Below are 23100 nucleotides of genomic sequence, written 5' to 3' on the forward strand. Positions count from 1 at the left end.
CAATATTAGTATGAGTACATCCTCTGTTACCCATACCCAGACGACACACTATCGTCAATATTAGTATGAGTACATCCTCTGTTACCCAGACGACACTACCCAGACGACACACTATCGTCAATATTAGTATGAGTGCATCCTCTGTTACCCAGACGACACACTATCGTCAATATCAGTATGAGTACATCCTCTGTTACCCAGACGACACACTATCGTCAATATTAGTATGAGTACATCCTCTGTTACCCAGACGACACATAACGTCAATATTAGTATGAGTACATCCTCTGTTACCCAGACGACACACTATCGTCAATATTAGTATGAGTACATCCTCTGTTACCCAGACGACACACTATCGTCAATATCAGTATGAGTACATCCTCTGTTACCCAGACGACACACTATCGTCAATATCAGTATGAGTACATCCTCTGTTACCCAGACGACACTACCCAGACGACACACTATCGTCAATATTAGTATGAGTACATCCTCTGTTACCCAGACGACACACTATCGTCAATATTAGTATGAGTACATCCTCTGTTACCCAGACGACACTACCCAGACGACACACTATCGTCAATATTAGTATGAGTACATCCTCTGTTACCCAGACGACACACTATCGTCAATATTAGTATAAGTACATCCTCTGTTACGCAGACGACACTACCCAGACGACACACTATCGTCAATATTAGTATGAGTACATCCTCTGTTACCCAGACGACACACTATCGTCAATATTAGTATGAGTACATCCTCTGTTTACCCAGACGACACACTATCGTCAATATCAGTATGAGTACATCCTCTGTTACCCAGACGACACACTATCGTCAATATTAGTATGAGTACATCCTCTGTTACCCAGACGACACACTATCGTCAATATCAGTATGAGTACATCCTCTGTTACCCAGACGACACACTATCGTCAATATTAGTATGAGTACATCCTCTGTTACCCAGACGACACACTATCGTCAATATTAGTATGAGTACATCCTCTGTTACCCAGACGACACTACCCAGACGACACACTATCGTCAATATTAGTATGAGTACATCCTCTGTTACCCAGACGACACACATGTCTACATCCTCTGTTACCCAGACGACACACTATGTCAATATTAGTATGAGTACATCCTCTGTTACCCAGACGACACACTATCGTCAATATTAGTATATGAGTACATCCTCTGTTACCCAGACGACACACTATCGTCAATATTAGTATGAGTACATCCTCTGTTACCCAGACGACACACTATCGTCAATATTAGTATGAGTACATCCTCTGTTACCCAGACGACACACTATCGTCAATATTAGTATGAGTACATCCTCTGTTACCCAGACGACACTACCCAGACGACACACTATCGTCAATATTAGTATGAGTACATCCTCTGTTACCCAGACGACACACTATCGTCAATATTAGTATGAGTACATCCTCTGTTACCCAGACGACACACTATCGTCAATATTAGTATGAGTACATCCTCTGTTACCCAGACGACACACTATCGTCAATATTAGTATGAGTACATCCTCTGTTACCCAGACGACACACTATCGTCAATATTAGTATGAGTACATCCTCTGTTACCCAGACGACACACTATCGTCAATATTAGTATGAGTACATCCTCTGTTACCCAGACGACACACTATCGTCAATATTAGTATGAGTACATCCTCTGTTACCCAGACGACACTACCCAGACGACACACTATCGTCAATATTAGTATGAGTACATCCTCTGTTACCCAGACGACACACTATCGTCAATATCAGTATGAGTACATCCTCTGTTACCCAGACGACACTACCCACACTATCGTCAATATTAGTATGAGTACATCCTCTGTTACCAGACGACGACACACTATCGTCAATATTAGTATGAGTACATCCTCTGTTACCCAGACGACACACTATCGTCAATATTAGTATGAGTACATCCTCTGTTACCCAGACGACACATATCGTCAATATATAGACGACACTACCCAGACGACACACTATCGTCAATATTAGTATGAGTACATCCTCTGTTACCCAGACGACACACTATCGTCAATATTAGTATGAGTACATCCTCTGTTACCCAGACGACACTACCCAGACGACACACTATCGTCAATATTAGTATGAGTACATCCTCTGTTACCCAGACGACACACTATCGTCAATATTAGTATGAGTACATCCTCTGTTACCCAGACGACACTACCCAGACGACACACTATCGTCAATATTAGTATGAGTACATCCTCTGTTACCCAGACGACACACTATCGTCAATATTAGTATGAGTACATCCTCTGTTACCCAGACGACACACTATCGTCAACACACTATCGTCAATATTAGTATGAGTACATCCTCTGTTACCCAGACGACACACTATCGTCAATATTAGTATGAGTACATCCTCTGTTACCCAGACGACACTACCCAGACGACACACTATCGTCAATATTAGTATGAGTACATCCTCTGTTACCCAGACGACACACTATCGTCAATATTAGTATGAGTACATCCTCTGTTACCCAGACGACACTACCCAGACGACACACTATCGTCAATATTAGTATGAGTACATCCTCTGTTACCCAGACGACACATACTACATCCTCTGTTACCCAGACGACACACTATCGTCAATATTAGTATGAGTACATCCTCTGTTACCCAGACGACACTACCCAGACGACACACTATCGTCAATATTAGTATGAGTACATCCTCTGTTACCCAGACGACACACTATCGTCAATATTAGTATGAGTACATCCTCTGTTACCCAGACGACACTACCCAGACGACACACTATCGTCAATATTAGTATGAGTACATCCTCTGTTACCCAGACGACACACTATCGTCAATATCAGTATGAGTACATCCTCTGTTACCCAGACGACACTACCCAGACGACACACTATCGTCAATATTAGTATGAGTACATCCTCTGTTACCCAGACGACACACTATCGTCAATATTAGTATGAGTACATCCTCTGTTACCCAGACGACACTACCGTCAATATTAGTATGAGTACATCCTCTGTTACCCAGACGACACTACCCAGACGACACACTATCGTCAATATTAGTATGAGTACATCCTCTGTTACCCAGACGACACACTATCGTCAATATCAGTATGAGTACATCCTCTGTTACCCAGACTCTGTTACCCAGACGACACACTATCGTCAATATTAGTATGAGTACATCCTCTGTTACCCAGACGACACACTATCGTCAATATTAGTATGAAAACATCCTCTGTTACCCAGACGACACACTATCGTCAATATTAGTATGAGTACATCCTCTGTTACCCAGACGACACACTATCGTCAATATCAGTATGAGTACATCCTCTGTTACCCAGACGACACTACCCAGACGACACACTATCGTCAATATTAGTATGAGTACATCCTCTGTTACCCAGACGACACACTATCGTCAATATCAGTATGAGTACATCCTCTGTTACCCAGACGACACACTATCGTCAATATCAGTATGAGTACATCCTCTGTTACCCAGACGACACTACCCAGACGACACACTATCGTCAATATTAGTATGAGTACATCCTCTGTTACCCAGACGACACTACCCAGACGACACACTATCGTCAATATTAGTATGAAAACATCCTCTGTTACCCAGACGACACTACCCAGACGACACACTATCGTCAATATTAGTATGAGTACATCCTCTGTTACCCAGACGACACACTATCGTCAATATCAGTATGAGTACATCCTCTGTTACCCAGACGACACTACCCAGACGACACACTATCGTCAATATTAGTATGAGTACATCCTCTGTTACCCAGACGACACACTATCGTCAATATTAGTATGAGTACATCCTCTGTTACCCAGACGACACACTATCGTCAATATTAGTATGAGTACATCCTCTGTTACCCAGACGACACTACCCAGACGACACACTATCGTCAATATTAGTATGAAAACATTTTCTGTTACCGAGACGACACTACCCAGACGACACACTATCGTCAATATTAGTATGAGTACATCCTCTGTTACCCAGACGACACTACCCAGACGACACACTATCGTCAATATTAGTATGAGTACATCCTCTGTTACCCAGACGACACTACCCAGACGACACACTATCGTCAATATTAGTATGAAAACATTCTTTGTTACCCAGACGACACTACCCAGACGACACACTATCGTCAATATTAGTATGAAAACATTCTCTGTTACCCAGACGACACACTATCATCAATATTAGTATGAAAACATTCTCTGTTACCCAGACGACACACTATCGTCAATATTAGTATGAGTACATCCTCTGTTACCCAGACGACACTACCCAGACGACACACTATCGTCAATATTAGTATGAGTACATCCTCTGTTACCCAGACGACACACTATCGTCAATATCAGTATGAGTACATCCTCTGTTACCAAGACGACACACTATCGTCAATATCAGTATGAGTACATCCTCTGTTACCCAGACGACACACTATCGTCAATATTAGTATGAGTACATCCTCTGTTACCCAGACGACACACTATCGTCAATATCAGTATGAGTACATCCTCTGTTACCCAGACGACACACTATCGTCAATATTAGTATGAGTACATCCTCTGTTACCCAGACGACACACTATCGTCAATATCAGTATGAGTACATCCTCTGTTACCCAGACGACACACTATCGTCAATATCAGTATGAGTACATCCTCTGTTACCCAGACGACACACTATCGTCAATATTAGTATGAGTACATCCTCTGTTACCCAGACGACACACTATCGTCAATATCAGTATGAGTACATCCTCTGTTACCCAGACGACACTACCCAGACGACACACTATCGTCAATATTAGTATGAGTACATCCTCTGTTACCCAGACGACACACTATCGTCAATATTAGTATGAGTACATCCTCTGTTACCCAGACGACACTACCCAGACGACACACTATCGTCAATATTAGTATGAGTACATCCTCTGTTACCCAGACGACACACTATCGTCAATATCAGTATGAGTACATCCTCTGTTACCCAGACGACACACTATCGTCAATATTAGTATGAGTACATCCTCTGTTACCCAGACGACACACTATCGTCAATATTAGTATGAGTACATCCTCTGTTACCCAGACGACACACTATCGTCAATACGACACTACCCAGACGACACACTATCGTCAATATCAGTATGAGTACATCCTCTGTTACCCAGACGACACTACCCAGACGACACACTATCGTCAATATTAGTATGAGTACATCCTCTGTTACCCAGACGACACACTATCGTCAATATCAGTATGAGTACATCCTCTGTTACCCAGACGACACACTATCGTCAATATTAGTATGAGTACATCCTCTGTTACCCAGACGACACTACCCAGACGACACACTATCGTCAATATTAGTATGAGTACATCCTCTGTTACCCAGACGACACTACCCAGACGACACACTATCGTCAATATTAGTATGAGTACATCCTCTGTTACCCAGACGACACACTATCGTCAATATCAGTATGAGTACAGCTTGTAATATAACACAACAAGCATGGTTCATGGCTGACTAACCGGAAGTGATTTATTGTCGCTTACAACATCTAGATCCGCTAGACGCTTATGACATTAACAAAAAGTATAATACATGAATGTTACATCTTCCTTCTTAAATTTGAAGCTAACTGTACTAATGGCACAACGGACGGATATCCACAAGATGCTTTAACATCTGAAGCTTTATGTAATTATTGTTAAATGACTAGAATGCTTATTGATGAGTATTAGCACAGTCTTTGGCACTATAATAGAGTTTAGAGCACAGTCAATACTTCAGATGATTCCATAAATGAATAAAGTAATCATTGTGCCATGATGATGAATTATTATCATTCAAAGATAACTACACTTTAAAGTCTGTAAACTGATAACACTAAACTAGAACTATTAACATAACTGGAAACTAAACCAATTCGAACTAGAAAGGGCGCGAAAAGTTCAAAGGTCCATTTTATTGGGTGGGGTCACTCTCCTCCCTGACCTAGTCACTACTGGTGGTGGCCCGGAAGTGGGTGCCAGATGTGGTTCCTCCAAAGAAACAGAGTTGCCTCCCTTATTGTCCTCACATTTTAAGTCTGGAGAGGTCGATTCCTCCGAATCGGACTCCATGTGTTCTCCAGCATTCGCGACTGCGTTCGAAGCGCGAAGATGTTTGCGACTGCGCCTATATAGCTTGTTGCCAGATCTAACTACATAGGATCTAGGGTGTTGATAGTGTTTTACTACAGTCCCTGGTTTCCAGGTCTCAGAGTTGGATCCTGGGGTTGGTTCCAACCTTACATGTTGTCCAGGTTCGAGACTTGGTGATACTTTTACTCCTCTGCGCGAATCATAATAGAATTTCTGACGCGCTTTCTTTATTTCAAAATGGCGTTTTACTTCTTGCTGGTTGTATGCTGTTGGTTTCAGCAGGTCGCGAGATGTGGGTAATGTGTTTCGCGGTCTCCTTCCCATGAGTAATTGCGATGGAGAAAGGTTCACACCTTGCAGAGGTGTAGTACGATAGTTAAGCAGTGCTAAACTTTTATCCTCACACTTTCTCCATAGTTTTTTGACTGTTTGTACAGCGCGTTCTGCCTCTCCATTCGAAATCGGGTAGTATGGACTAGAGGTCACATGTTCTATTCCATATGAATCACAGAACGACTTAAATTCAGCAGACTGGAACGGGGGTCCATTGTCCGATCTCAGTTTTTTCGGTATTCCATGGCAGCTAAACACGGATTTCATGGCTGTCACTACTGATTGACACGTTGTGGAATGTAAGGCTAATACATCAATGTATTGCGAGTAGTAGTCTACTAGAATGAGGTGTTTTTTGCCTTCAAAGTCAAATAGATCACATCCTACCTCACTGTAGGGTAACTCTGGCGCTTCAGTTGGTCGAAGTGGTTCGGACTGTTGCCTGTTTTGGAACTCAGCACACTTACTACAGTTTTGAACCAACGTTTCAATTTCCGAGTTCATTCCCGGCCAGTACATGACTTCTCGAGCGCGTTGTTTACATTTTGCGATACCCAAGTGTGATTCATGTATCCGCTCTAACATATGTTGTTGCATGCTCTTTGGGATTACTATTCTTCGACCTTTGAAGATGATGCCGTCTGCGACAGACAGCTCAGCACGAGAGTCCCAATAGGGTCTCGCTCCAAGAGGAGTGTCACTTCTATTGTCAGGCCACCCTTCCATGATAACTTCATACAGTGTTCGTAGTTCACTTTGAGTACGTTTCGCGATATCGAGATACTTGTCGCGAGTAACAGACACAAGATCGAATGCGTATACATTCTCGAAGTCATCTGTCTCTGGTGTACTATCTTGTAAATATGCTCTTGACAAAGCATCGGCTACTACCATGTCTTTTCCTTTTCTGTACACAATTTTGAGGTCATACCACTGTAGTTTCATCAGCATCTTCTGTAATCGCATTGGAGCTGATTGCAGTGGCTTCTTGTGTATTGCCTCCAATGGTTTGTGGTCGTTGTACACTGTGCATTCTTTCCCTAGTATATAGCAGTGGAATTTTGTGACACCATGTACAATTGAGAGCATTTCTTTTTCTATTTGAGCATAGTTTTTTTCAGTACTTGTGAGAGATCTTGAGGAGTATGCTATGATGCGGCCATCTTGAATTAGGACTGCTCCAAGGCCGTCTTTTGATGCGTCACACTGAATCTCCACATCCTTATTGACGTCATAGAATGCTAGAACTGGTGGTGTACTACACAGGCGTTTCAGGTGATCAAAACTGGATTTCTGTTCATGTTCCCATTTGAATTCTACATCATCTCTGAGTAATGTCCGTATTGGAACATCTATTTGACTCATGTTTGGTATGAATTTGGCGAGATATTGTACCAAGCCTAGAAATCGTCTAACGCCGTCTTTGTCTTCGGGAGCTGGCATCTCGACTATGGCGCGTATCTTGTCTGGATCAGGGCTTAGACCTTCAGCACTAATAATGTGCCCTACATAGCTAACTTTAGGTTGCCTGATTTGACACTTGTCAAAGTTCAGTCTAAGATTGTATTCAGTGGCCCTTTCAATTACACGTTTCAGAATGACGTCATGCTCCTCTCGGTTTTTTCCCGCGATCAGTATATCATCCATTATGGCGACAGATCCGTCGATCCCTTCCAGCATTTGATCCATGATGCGTTGATAGATTTCAGGGGCACATTTAATACCAAAGGGTAGGCGTAGCCATCGATACCGACCGATTGGAGTGTTGAACGTTGTCAAGTAAGACGAATCTTCATCTAACTTTATCTGAAGGAATCCAGATTTGGCATCTAGTGTTGAGAACACTGTAGCACCTGGGATATTTGCGACGACTTCCTCCACAGTTTTCATTGGGTGGTGTTCGCGTTTTATTACCTTGTTGAGGTCCTTAGGGTCAAGGCAGACTCTGACCTTCCCATTTCTCATAGACACAACCATCGAATTTACCCATTCAGTAGGTTGATTGACCTTTGTGATGAAGTTGTCCTTCTCCATTTCCTTTAATTTTTCAATTATCTTAGGCTTAAGTGCAGCTGGCTGTTTCCGTGGTGCATGTACTACTCCCTGGGCATTGGGCTCAATCTTTATGGTGTAGAAACCAGGTAGAGTTCCAGTCGTTTTAGTAGCATCCGGAAACTCTTGGAGTTTTTCGACTGAGGCTACTCTCGATATGAGTCCCAACTTTTCAGCAGTATCACCACTCAGAACATTCTCCTGAATTATGTCCACAATTTCAAAGTCAACATTTTCAATGCCATCAGATTTGGAGTGAGCTACTGGTAGAGTGACAGTAAACAATGGGTGAATTTGGTGATTGGAAAATGTTCGGAGTACTTTGCTTGACTGTCTGACTTTACCATTCAGCTGTAGTTTGTCGTATGTTGATTTCACAACTATACTGCACCTTGCACCAGTGTCAATTCTGAATTTCACAGGTTTGCCTTGAATAACTACATCTGTAGTCCATTTATCTTTGTCATTGCTCCCGACGTCCTGTGTTGTATAAATTTGGAAGAGTTCATCCTCCTCATGATCACTCTCATCTTGCAGAAGATTCACTTGAGCCCTTTTTCGTTTACGACATGCTGCGAGCCAATGATCCGGTTTATGGCAATATTTACAGTTGCTGCCTATAGCTGGACACTTATCTTTGTGTGTCGAAATGTCTAGTCCACATCGATTACATAGACCTGATTTCTGAGGACGCTTCTTCTCATGAAACTCCTTGCTCTTTTTCTGTCTAAACTTTTTAGGGTTCTTGTCACGCTTGAACGACTTTACACTGTTCAATCCAACTACCTCCTCGCCTCGCAACATTTTAAGTTGATTTTGTGAGAGTTCGTACTGTCTACCGATTTCTATGGCCTTAGCGAGTGTGAGATTCTGACCTTGGTCTAACAATCTCTCTTGAACCTTTGGTTGTTTAACACCGTCAATGATAGCATCAATCAAAATATCATCTGGGTCAGTATACTCGCAATCCATCAGAATTATACGGAGATCTTTGACAAAGTTATCGAAATTCTCACCTTCAAGTTGACGCCGTTGTTTGACCTTGAATCTAGCCACTCTTTTGTTTTTTCTGGGCTTGATGTATTCTCCTAACTTTGTGAGAATTACCTCAGGGTTGTCCTCGTCTCCCTCGGCCCACGTTAGGGTTTTGTAGACCTCCCGGCCCTGTTTCCCTATCCACATTCCGATCCAGCCAGCACGGTCCTTAGCTTCCGATTTTGCTAACGGTCCTTTAAATACGAATGAAACATGTTGTTGGAATCGTTGATATTCACTGTAAATATCTTTCGCATCCCAATCCAGTGAGGGCTGTTCAAAATTCGACGCCATGCTGTTTGACAAGGCACGATGTTTGTTACAGATTTTACACGAAGTAAAATTGCAGATCGACAAAACTTGAGTCGATTTGTTTAAACCAATGTTTGATGTTTACATTTCATATTGTCTCTGATACTGTCAGTGACGTATATCGGCGATGGATCCCGATTCTGACACCATGTAATATAACACAACAAGCATGGTTCATGGCTGACTAACCGGAAGTGATTTATTGTCGCTTACAACATCTAGATCCGCTAGACGCTTATGACATTAACAAAAAGTATAATACATGAATGTTACACATCCTCTGTTACCCAGACGACACACTATCGTCAATATCAGTATGAGTACATCCTCTGTTACCCAGACGACACACTATCGTCAATATTAGTATGAGTACATCCTCTGTTACCCAGACGACACACTATCGTCAATATTAGTATGAGTACATCCTCTGTTACCCAGACGACACTACCCAGACGACACACTATCGTCAATATTAGTATGAGTACACCCTCTGTTATCCAGACGACACACTATCGTCAATATGAGTGAATGATTTGTACAGTCAAACCTGTAATAATGAACATCTCTATAAAGGACACTTTAAAGACTCGTCAACCACTAGTTGACATCTTCTAAACCATACCTGTCTATAAAAAAACTATTTTGTGTCCGTAACGCACACCTGTGCGATTGGGACGATCGGGTCAATCAAATTTGCGAAATCATTCCACAAACGAACCGTGGTGATGAGACTAATTTGCTTGTACATGTACTGTCATTTTAGTGATATCTAAATCTAACACTTAATTTCCGTTTAAACATGCTTCTACACATTTTTTTCTACAGCTGTGTTACTAAGGATGGTATAAGTGCAACTTGCATTGCCATTGTTATGTGAAAACAAAGAGAAAAAATAAACTCGATGTAGATGTCTCGGAAGTCTTACATGGGAACCTTCAACAACCGAGAGTCACTAGCAAAACATCCGAGTAAGGATCGAGGAATAGAAACCAAAAGTGGCGAGGGTAATCCGGAAACAGAAAATAACGTAGGCGGAGATACTTATCCAAGACACAGTGGCAGTAGGTAGGTCCTAATTGAAATCTACAGAACAGAAAATGGAAGGTTTATGAAACGATCAAATTGTGCTAAACCTACAAACTCGAACTGTTGAATTCAGAAACATGTCAGAGTGGCGGTCTACATGACTAAAAGACACAACTGAATCCTAGTTCATTGCCGATCACCTTTCATCTGAACGCATACCGGTTTTCTGGCATGTCTCGTTTTGGAGTTATATTAGCCGCATGTCTTGTTTAGGGGTTATATTAGTCATAATTGCTTTGCAGTGTTTGAGACTGAACTCCTCGTCTAATATTCGGACCGAAATAACAAGAGGATGCGACGCAGGTGCAATAATTGGTATTCGCCATGAGGATAGTGCATATTTAGAACGTGATTGTTATACGTCATGTATGTTTTGTTCTGTTAAACGAATTCATTCTAAGTTATCACAGCCAGAACATTGCGTTCATAGACTAAGGAGTTAGAGTGCAGGTGCAATGCGTGATTTCTGTGGGAGAAAGAGTGATAATTACAGAGTCTCATCGGTGTGAATTAGAATGACGTGCATGCTATGTATCACATAAATTGTCGCTGACATATCGGGAAAAACATATGCTAGAGCTTTAAGAATTTTCGATATATCAACAAATGATAATCTATACTAAAATAATATACTTGGGATTGATCTTCATTTCGACTGTGTATATACTAGTATGAACGTAGTTGACGCTCCATAAATAGGTATGCCGTTACCAAATGAGTTCATACTACCGTATACGCAGATAGTATGGAGATCAATCCTTACATTTACATCCTGTTTTGATTTAGACAGAATGCGGCTGGTAACTAGACGGTCGACGTGGTTGCTAGGCTAAAAAGGCTGCGAATATGCTAATGTATAGACTTTACAAAGCCTACGAAGAGAAAGATGTAAAAATTAGAATAACCTAAAAATTGAAATAAGAATACATGTGCGTGGTCGCCATTCTCTGATTCACACCTTATAGTTTTTCATGTTTTAGTATCATATATATTTCACGTGGCTCTTATATTTCAATGGTTTCGTATTACATAAAACATTTAATACCCATGGTCACCATTTGTGTCACGTCCGCATCTTTCATTCTATATATATATATATAGGATCTAAAATCTGAAAATCTGGTCATTTCTGGAGATTTTATGCAACGAGTTTTTTTTTTTTTTTTTTTTTTTTTTTTTTTTTGCGAGCCTTGGTGAGAGGAGTTTCATCTACATCAATCAACATTTTGAAGAATCTCAACGTCAAAACGTGTCGCAAAAATCCAGCGAAGAGATCCTCGAATACTGGTTATATTACAATAGTGACACGGGTTAAGTCACTGGATATCAGGAAGATTATATGATTAAAGGCCCATTACCTTTCCGGAGCAAAATATAAAGGTTTCTTAATAAACATTAATAACATCAGAAAATGCATACCGATGACATAAAATATGATTACGACACCAAACGTATGCAAGATTTCCTGCGTAATACATGAAAACAGTGGAGAGTCAATTCGCTGTTTTGCCGTCTGGCGCAGTGATAGTCAACTACCGCGCGGTATTTAGGACGACGGCGGGAAACATAATACGACCCGCGTTATGAGAATAAACATTTTATTTATCTTGATCAAATCGTTCAGAAGGTGATGATAAATGTAGTATTAACGGTAAGTTAATAATTTTTAAGACTCTACAAAAATATCGATCTTGTTTTACATTCCCATTTTAAAAATTAAAAGCCTTTTCGGAAAGGTAGTGGGCCTTTAATAAACCTTCTTACTAATATTTTAATAATAACATATCACATTACTCATTTCAATAACGATAAGTAGTTTCCAATTAATTGTACACCAGTTTCCTCTCTCATTATAGATATATTCCTTATCACACGGTTCTTCTCTAATATTTCAATTACAAAGGTATAATATTGTAACGAATGTTCATTTGAGATCAGCTGACTGACGATCAGCTCCTGTGTGTTGGTGACACCCTTATATCCCTACGGCCCAATAGTCCGAAGGTCCGTTAGTCCGAAGGCCCAATAGTCCGAAGGCTCAATGGTCCGAAGGCCCAATAGTCCGAAGGCCCGTTAGTCCGAAAATTAGTAAATATTGCAAGTTATAGAGTTGTTATAATTAACGTATTTTGACGAAAACATTTTTCGGCGCTGCTGATCTGACAATTTCTATGGACAGCAAGTTGTCATTTCTTCATGGAGCAATGCCAGGTCAAAATTACATAAAAATAAATAAATAAATAAATAAATAAATAAAATAAAAATAACATCTTACATTTTATAGGATATCTCACAAGCATACATTCTATGGATTATCTTATAAACATGCAAACTTTAAAATATCCGATTGTTAGCCTTTTGTACACTGTATTGCATTAGGTTTAACATTGCTTCATGAATAAATGATGTATATAATCAAATCTTACCGAAAAATGACTTTTATTATACCTGTAAACGTCGTTATATTGTACAATATATACATGTATTTAACGACTTATTTTTGCTTCCCCATTCTTTGAATTGTTTATTCTACCCATAATGATGGAAATGGTCCGCATAATGATATTTTTGGGGGGAAATATTAAACAGGATTGCATTGTACATATAAAAAATTATACTCTTTAATATCAGATACGTTTATGTATTTCAAGATTATGCTCTTTTTGAAAATACGCCACATTTCGTTGTTTCATATCATTTTCCGTATCAATTCTATATATAGTCACATACATGTAAGTATACCTTAGCAAGTTTACAACAAATCTTTTGCATCGAAAACTGTAATAAACGGTTGTTTCATTTCAAGTACTGTTCGCATATAAATCCCAATTATATTATCTGTTTTCGGACTATCGGGCCTTCGGACTATTGGGCCGTAGGGATATAAGGCGGTCACCGTGAGAAATGTCGGAATAAACGCATACATTATCGTGATAAGTGGATATATAACCACGGACCATTACCAAATGCTATTTTCACCATGCTTTAATACATTCTCGGGGAAGATGGAAGACGTAAGATCGGACTTACAAAGTTGAATGAACCCTCCATTGAAACTTTTCAATAGCGGCCACGCCCACTCAAAAAATGAACGAAAATGTTGGGAAACTATCCAATATTTACGATAAAAAACACCTACATGTACATATATGGAAATATGTAATTCAAATAATATTAACAATTAGCAGCAACACAGCAAAGAAACGTGTTACAAATCGGGAAAATTCGTTTCAAAGGTAATAAGCAGTTACTATATTAGAGAGTGCAGCGAACTCTTGTGATAGAGAGTGCAGCGAACTCTTGTGATAGAGGTGTCTCCGTAACGTTATTCTATGTAAATCATCCAATATAAACCGGAAACAGGAAGTCAACACAAGATCCAGCATCGCGCAAGACAGTATCTAAAGTCACACTCTCGCGTGATTACAAAATCACACTCTCGCGTGATTACAAACAAGTAACGCTTGGAAAAATACAAAATGAAAACATTAGTGAAAGATAAACCTTCCAATTTATTCTTACCTGAATCTAACAATTACATTTTGTCCTGAATCTTAACTTAAAAGCCGTTTTACGTGAGCAGTTGCTTCGGTTATTTCCGTCTGGCAACGGAGAATGACGTTTAGTCTCGCATTCCCCAGACTCTCGCCGCCCTGAACGAGAGTCTGGTCCGGTTCGTGTTTGAATTTCGCGACCGATAGAGGGCGCGCTGAAACAGTAAACAAACATGGACGGCAGCAGACGAAAAGTAGAATGTATCTTCTTTGTGCATAATATTATCCTGAAGAAAGGTGATTTGTATTTTTTTTAACTGAAAATTTTATTTTTGTTGTTTAAGTGTGGCTAACAACGTTTTTTCAATTTTTTTATCCGTCATATTTGTGGGTGTGTAGCTATCAGCCAATGAAAAGCTTTACCGATTTTTCGGTAAGCCTCGATTTGAAATCACAAAACGGAAATACGAACCGGACCAGACTCTCGTTCGGCTGGTCTCGTTCAGCGGCGAGAGTCTGGGGAATGCGAGACTAAATGACGTTGAGATATAATTTGTAGCCGCAGTCACGTATTTTTGCAAATAGTGAAAGTAGAAGTATCCTATGTTCAATATTGTTTTTTCTTGTGATAAACTCAATGCCAGTAATTCAGCAAAGCTATTATTCTAATAATTAATAATTCTATAAATGGTTTCTAGCAGTACAGTTATTCAGCGCACCCAATAAGCTATAAAAACAAAACACATATCAATATCGATAAGACTGATGGGTCAGGGGAGAGTACTCTTTCCACGTTGGAAATCCTAATATTTCTATTTAGTTAAACATTAAAAAAACGAAAGAATGGATTAACTGCTGCGCTCTCAGATAGGCTTTGCCTAAAATTATATTACAGTATTACAGTGTACGTAATGAAAACCGGAAGTGTCTTTACTCCGAACAAGGGGAGGATAACTCTAAAATTTCAAGATGGCGGATTGATGTGGAGATTTCAGAAAAGATGGCGTGACGTCACAGAAAGTTTACATCCGGGTCCTCAAAAGTACAAACACAGTATGGCGACTGATAAAAACAATAACAGATACGTACATCCCTGCTTCACAATCGATACTTTGACAAAAGTTTATACTTTCATACTTGCAAATTCTGATTTTGAAATGGTTTCTTATTGTTTCACATGTTACGGATGTTAACATTTTTATATTTTCATTTGTTTATTGCTAAATATAACAAGTGTAGATTTAGTGTCGAAGCCACCTATCGAAGCGCTGCCGGGCCATCACACGTTTCCGATTTTGTTCATACGTATAAATTGAGGTTGTGAAAAAGGTGTTTATGAATAAATGATTTATTTCAATGTATCATGTTTCTGTTAAACATGAATAAACAAAACGTGAACCACCTGACCAGACCACGGCCGCTCGTGTATGGCTTCATCGCTGGTAGATCACCGCAGGCCACAGCATTGTTGGGGAAATAAATCATATGAATGATTACCAACACTTTTATCTAAAAAAGTACTTGTTTAAGATATATATATTTCGTTATTTAATATGTACATGTTGTTTTAATGGAATGCCCTTGTATCAACTACTGTGTTACACGTACACGTACATGTATGGCTGCCGATCTCGAAAAATAATATATGGTGAAATCGTTCAGTTTTCATGCTGCATATTTCATTTTTAATATTTCATTTTCAGCCGCTTTTATGCCATGGACTGCTGTGTTAAGTCTCCAATTGAAATGGTATTAATTTTATATAATTTGAATACATATTAGGTAGACTTCATTTAAATTGATATAAATTACAGATCGTAGTACTGTACGTAAATGCCGACCAGGATACATTACGCACGGCTTCGAGAATCCTAAATACTCAAAGTTTTGTTTAAAAATATGATATAATGAACCTACAAACTGACTCATTTGTATGTTATAAACTAAATCCCAAAATTGATGACAAAAATATTAACCAGAATACGGAATTTTATGACACTGAAAACGGACGAAATTCGGGTTCTCGGTTGTACTGTAATGGCTGCCGTGGGCTTGGGGTAATCTACGAAAGCAAATGTTTAATTTTGTACTAATCACACATCGTAAGGTGTTTTATCAAGAAACCCTTCGAAAACAGTAATTGCTTATAATTATATTTTGGGTGACTTTGAATTTAATATGTAATTTCAAATTGATATTTGCAATATATCTGTCAATGTTTATACGTAATGGCGACCGTGTTTTCTCGTGGCGGTCGAAAATGGAGTATAAATAGTAAAAAAGAGTAAAATATATAAATACCATATGTTTAAAATTGTAAATTATTGTAAAATATTTTTATTTACACTTTTCGAAATGTAAATAACGCAATAGTTCTCGGATTGCCGTACTATTTATTACAATAAAATGTAAACAAACATCGCAAGCGGCTGTGTTCCCTCAATGTTTATGTGTACAGATATAGGAGTTGTACCTTTGAGCGCCCGGATGTACCTTTGTGTGACGTCATCGCCATCTTTTCTGAAATCTCCTATAGCGAACATCCTCATTTTCCGGTTAAGTTTTGAAGACCTTGCAGAAGAGAACAAAACAACATTTTTTACGTCAATTCAACTTAAATTACAGTCTGAAACATTTATAAGGGAGTATACGATCACTGATAATTTAATTGTATAAGTCTGCATGTTATTGTATAGTTTCTACCCCGAGAAATTATCGGAGAAAGGCAATCCATTTTGACGGAGCGTTATCAATTTAAATTTAGCGCGCTGTTAGGATGGGATGTTTATAACACAGAACTGTCAGGTATTCACTCAAACCCGATTCTTTAAATGTATTGTTTATTAATGTCTAAGCGTAACGCATTGTGTATGTTTGTTTTGATTTAATATCTAAGCGCTAAGCACTATGTATGTCCAACTATCATTAATTAACACTCTTTATACTGTAAATGAATATTATGATTTAATTGTCACTCTTGAAACATCGCCGAGCAATAAAGATCACGAAAAACTTAAAAAGGATTTCTTGTATAATTCAGCAATCCAGGTACAACCCCACAATAACACCTTGACATTATTACAGATTGTTTCATGTTCTGTGAGGAAGTCCCTTGGCCAAGGCACACCATATTCTATAAATTGGTATACATTCTACTTCTGTTTGACGCTTCGACGGCATATTTCATTGAAATAGCACTATAAAAAGACAGAGAGTCCCACTATACATCAAGGAGACACAATATGAATATACCGCAGCCTCCCAAAACACACAGACATTCACACATACAACGCAATGCATATCGTGTACAGGGGAGGCCGTTCTTAAAAATACTGATCATTTTTGTTTTTGAAATACAATTTGACGAGATACAAGTGAAGCTTGTAAGCACAATATAGATCGGAAGGAGACTCAGGACAGCTCGAGATCTAGAATCAAATAAGTTGTTTAATGGTTTACTAATCACCAGATTATATTCTGGGATATACTTACCTATAATCCACTTCCATTTCGTGAGATACAAACTTCGCGAAAGAACTCAAGCGCAAATTAAAATGCATCGCGAATAAGTCATGTATAAACCGTATACATAATGTATCAATAGCATTCCTTCATCGCGAATTTATGTTTTCACGAAAATGTTTAAAATACTGTAAACCAAATTTCTTTCGCGGATATTAAATTTCGCGATTTCTATTCCAAAACAAGTTCGCGAATAAATCGTACACAAATGGAAGTTGGTTTACAGTAAGAAGGGTGAGAAATATTGTGTACACTAAAAATAAAACGGTATACAGTATTTCACGGCCTTGAGCACAGATCCTCGAGTTGATTACATCACCCCAGGAGAAGTGTATAAATAGTAAAGAAACAAACTTTTGTTATCTTAAAGATGCCCCACCGCCAACAGAGCAAAAACGATACTCATCTTTTAAAGATGCTCCACCGCCAACAGAGCAAAAACGATACTCATCTTTTAAAGATGCCCCACCGCCAACAGAGCAAAAACGATACTCATCTTTTAAAGATGCCCCACCGCCAACAGAGCAAAAACGATACTCATCTTTTAAAGGTGCCCCACCGCCAACAGAGCAAAAACGATACTCATCTTTTAAAGATGCTCCACCGCCAACAGAGCAAAAACGATACTCATCTTTTAAAGATTACTCATCTTTTAAAGATGCCCCACCGCCAACAGAGCAAAAACGATACTCATCTTTTAAAGATGCTCCACCGCCAACAGAGCAAAAACGATACTCATCTTTTAAAGATGCCCCACCGCCAACAGAGCAAAAACGATACTCATCTTTTAAAGATGCCCCACCGCCAACAGAGCAAAAACGATACTCATCTTTTAAAGATGCTCCACCGCCAACAGAGCAAAAACGATACTCATCTTTTAAAGATGCCCCACCGCCAACAGAGCACAAACGATACTCATCTTTTAAAGATGCTCCACCGCCAACAGAGCAAAAACGATACTCATCTTTTAAAGATGCTCCACCGCCAACAGAGCAAAAACGATACTCATCTTTTAAAGATGCCCCACCGCCAACAGAGCAAAAACGATACTCATCTTTTAAAGATGCCCCACCGCCAACATAGCAAAAACGATACTACTCTTTTAAAGATGCCCCACCGCCAATAGAGCAAAAACGATACTCACCTTTTAAAGATGCCCCACCGCCAACAGAGCAAAAACGATACTCATCTTTTAAAGATGCCCCACCGCCAACAGAGCAAAAACGATACTCATCTTTTAAAGATGCCCCACCGCCAACAGAGCACAAACGATACTCATCTTTTAAAGATGCTCCACCGCCAACAGAGCAAAAACGATACTCATCTTTTAAAGATGCCCCACCGCCAACAGAGCACAAACGATACTCATCTTTTAAAGATGCCCCACCGCCAACAGAGCACAAACGATACTCATCTTTTAAAGATGCCCCACCGCCAACAGAGCAAAAACGATACTCATCTTTTAAAGATGCCCCACCGCCAACAGAGCAAAAACGATACTCATCTTTTAAAGATGCCCCACCGCCAACAGAGCAAAAACGATACTCATCTTTTAAAGATGCCCCACCGCCAACAGAGCAAAACCGATACTCATCTTTTAAATAATTATTGGTGTTTAATCATGTCTATATATGTCTAATTGACACAAAAAATAATATGAAATAATTTATTTTGCTTTTGGTGAATGCGCAATCAGTACTTCATTCCGTAAAGGATAGTGCCGCGGAATTTTTTCGGGATGTAATTAATCATTTTTTTATATGTATATTTTTAACTTCAAGTAAAACTAGAATCTCAAACTTTTCAATGGTGGTTATGGTGTAAAGTAAGTAAATTGAAGAAAAATGCTAAATCGATTGCTCCTGTTTTTGATAGAGAAAAAATACTACATATGTATTTGTCAGCGGTGGAGCATCTTTAAATGTATGAACATAAGTCTTTTAAGCAATAAGATATCAGTGCAAAAAAAAAAGAAAATCATAATTTTCAGATTTTTTCAAAGTCGAAATAGAAATATCTAGTTTAGATCACAGGCGTTTGCAGATCAGATATATAAAGTGACTGTAAAAAATATAACGGAATAAGGCTACTATACATGGTAAACCTGTCTTGATAAAGGGGCAGATCCCCTCGAAAATTTGACTATGTTTTTTTTTGTCCTCACGGTTGGAATTACTTCTTTGTCCCATACATGACAACCTGACACCGTTTTTCTTTTTACTGCAACTTTCAATATAAAATCTGCAAGCGCCTGTGGTATAGATGATGGTCAGATTTGTGACCCTGAATTTAGCATAGTTCTCTTGCAAGAATTCTCACTCAATCACCTATTCATCCTTAATTTCTCTCATGAACAATGTGAGAGTATTTTGACTTTACGAACGAAAGTCTATAATTATCTAAAATGATCATTTCTAAGAAGGAAATAACTGCTGAACCATTCCGTAACGAAATGACTAACTTGATATCTACCTTGACCGTTATAGTCATATCGATAATGAATCAATTGATACTAAAATCATCAATATAAATACATTTTAACAGCTTTAATAATGAAAAGGGTAAGTATGTATACATAATGACACACGTGTACCATGTTTGATTTAGGTAAAGCAGAATGGTGATGATACCAGAAAGGCATACTCTGTATGGCAAGACAAGTTACTTTTTATTCCGAATTTCCGATATTGGAAATTCCAATTCCGATATGGAGATTTCTATTTCTGATATCGGAAATTCTAATTCTGATATCGGAAATAGAATTTCCCATATCAGAATTAGAATCTCTGATATGGCAATTTGTTTTCAAATTTTTGATATCAAAAATAGAATTTCCGATAACGGAATTAGGATTTTCTATATCAGATTTAGAATTTCCGATATCGGAATTAGAATTCTCGATATCGATTTCCGATATCAGAAATTTAATTCCGATATCGGAAATTTTAATTCCGATATCGGAGTTAATAGAATAAAAAGTAACTTGGCTTGCTATAACTCTGAAGATTCCAATTCTCTGACGTGATTATGTAATCTCACACAAATTAATGAGCAGTGCATTACAGCGTTAGCAGATGTGGCTCCAGTTAAAATCATCCCATTGTATTATATCTGTACCTTCACTTTACATAAATTAATTCCAAATCCGCAATATTCAGCTATTTCTTTAAAGCATTCAGATCATTAAAAGGGTATATTTTATTTTGATTGAATGGTTCTCCAGAAATGGAATGAAAGCAAACCCTAGTAAATTCCAGGCAATATGTTTCGGAAAGAAGTCGCATGATAACATAAAGTCATTTTGTATTGGAGACCAGAACATTGAATGCGATGACTCTGTAACGTTATTAGGTGTCGAAATTGATTCATTTTTGAAGTTCGACAACCACATTTCCAAACTATGCAAAAAGGCCTCCAAACAATTAGCTATTTTGAAAAGAATAGGAGGAAACCTTACCAAAATTGGAAAAATGACTATTTACAAATCTTTTATTGCTTCAAATTTTAATTATTGTCCCTTAGCATGGCATTTTTGTAGCCTCAGCAACACAAGAAAAATGGAAAAGATACAAGAAAGAGCTCTGCGTTTTATTGAAAATGATTTTACCTCACCTGTGATAGATATTTTACGCAGAAACAAACTTACATTTTTACACGTCATCAGAATAAAGTCTATGGCTTCAGAGGTCTTTAAAATTGTAAATGGCTTAGCACCAGATTTTTTAAGTGACCTAATTATTAAAATGACCCTATGTATAATTTCAGAAAACAGAACACAATCAGAACACCAAGAGTTAACTCAACCTCATATGGAAAAAAATCATTTCGTTTTGAGGCTGTCCAGGTGTGGAACAGTCTGCCGAATGAATTCCGGAAGGTCGATAACTATCAGACGTTTCGCAGAAAGTTGCACACCTGGGACAGCCAGCTGTGTTCTTGTGCTATCTGTGGGAAACATAATTTTTCTACTCTTAGTGCTTTTTCATATACCACATGCATATGTAAACTTTCTATGTCTGAAATCCTTTTATAGTGCTCACTTTTTTATTGTCCTGTCTCTGCTTGTTTGTCTTATTTTATAATCAGCGCTTTTATGTTTTCTTCTTACTATCCACATTGTATGTATTACAAACGTGCTCCTTTTGTTTAAGATTATGCTATATTAGCATGTATTCTGTCAATTTTTAACCTATGTTTTTTTTTTTTTTTTTTTTTTTTTTGCTTGGTTGGTAGAATGTAGCATGGAACTTTTCATACAGCATCTCGTTTAGCTTTGCTTTTTTAACATGTCCCATATAATGTATCTACTATATATTGTGTGTTTTTGTTTTGAAACTAATCTGCATGCTGTGATAAATTTAAACTATTCATAACTTGACATTATTATTACTATCCTATCTTTTACATAAATACAATCTCCTTTGTTGTTATAAAATGTTTATACCTTTGTTTGTCGTAAGAATAGCTTTACAGAGCTAACGTTATTTCATTGTATGTATACGACACTAAATAAAACTTCTTGTATCTTGTATCTTGTATTCAGGTTTGTGTGTTATTTCCGAAGAAAAAATGCAAACATTTCTGTAAAGATCCCCCAAGGAACGAAGAACAAACAAAATGTTTTTTTTATAGTCGAGTATTATTTATATACAGGTGAAGTTGTGTTCAAATTGACCATTTGGACCCAATTAAGTGGTCTTGTTAGCAGCCGGTCATTATTCACAGAGGACCTCACTCAATTCAGACAGATTTTACTGTAATTGAATACCCAACTTCGCTAGCCAAGGGTATTAAGTCCGATTCTCTTCCTACTACCCTTGGCATATCTCACTTCAGAACAGGTGTTTTTGCTTTCAAATTCTGATTGGATGCGGCTAGGTTCAGGCGACCAATGAAAACGCAGCTTTGATTTGTCAACAAAACTGAACTGAAGCGGTAGTATAGTGACCTACATTTGTATAATGAGGCATCAGACATGACT

Source organism: Argopecten irradians, chromosome 15 (genome assembly GCF_041381155.1).
Source record: "Argopecten irradians isolate NY chromosome 15, Ai_NY, whole genome shotgun sequence".
Classification (NCBI taxonomy): Eukaryota; Metazoa; Mollusca; class Bivalvia; order Pectinida; family Pectinidae; genus Argopecten; species Argopecten irradians.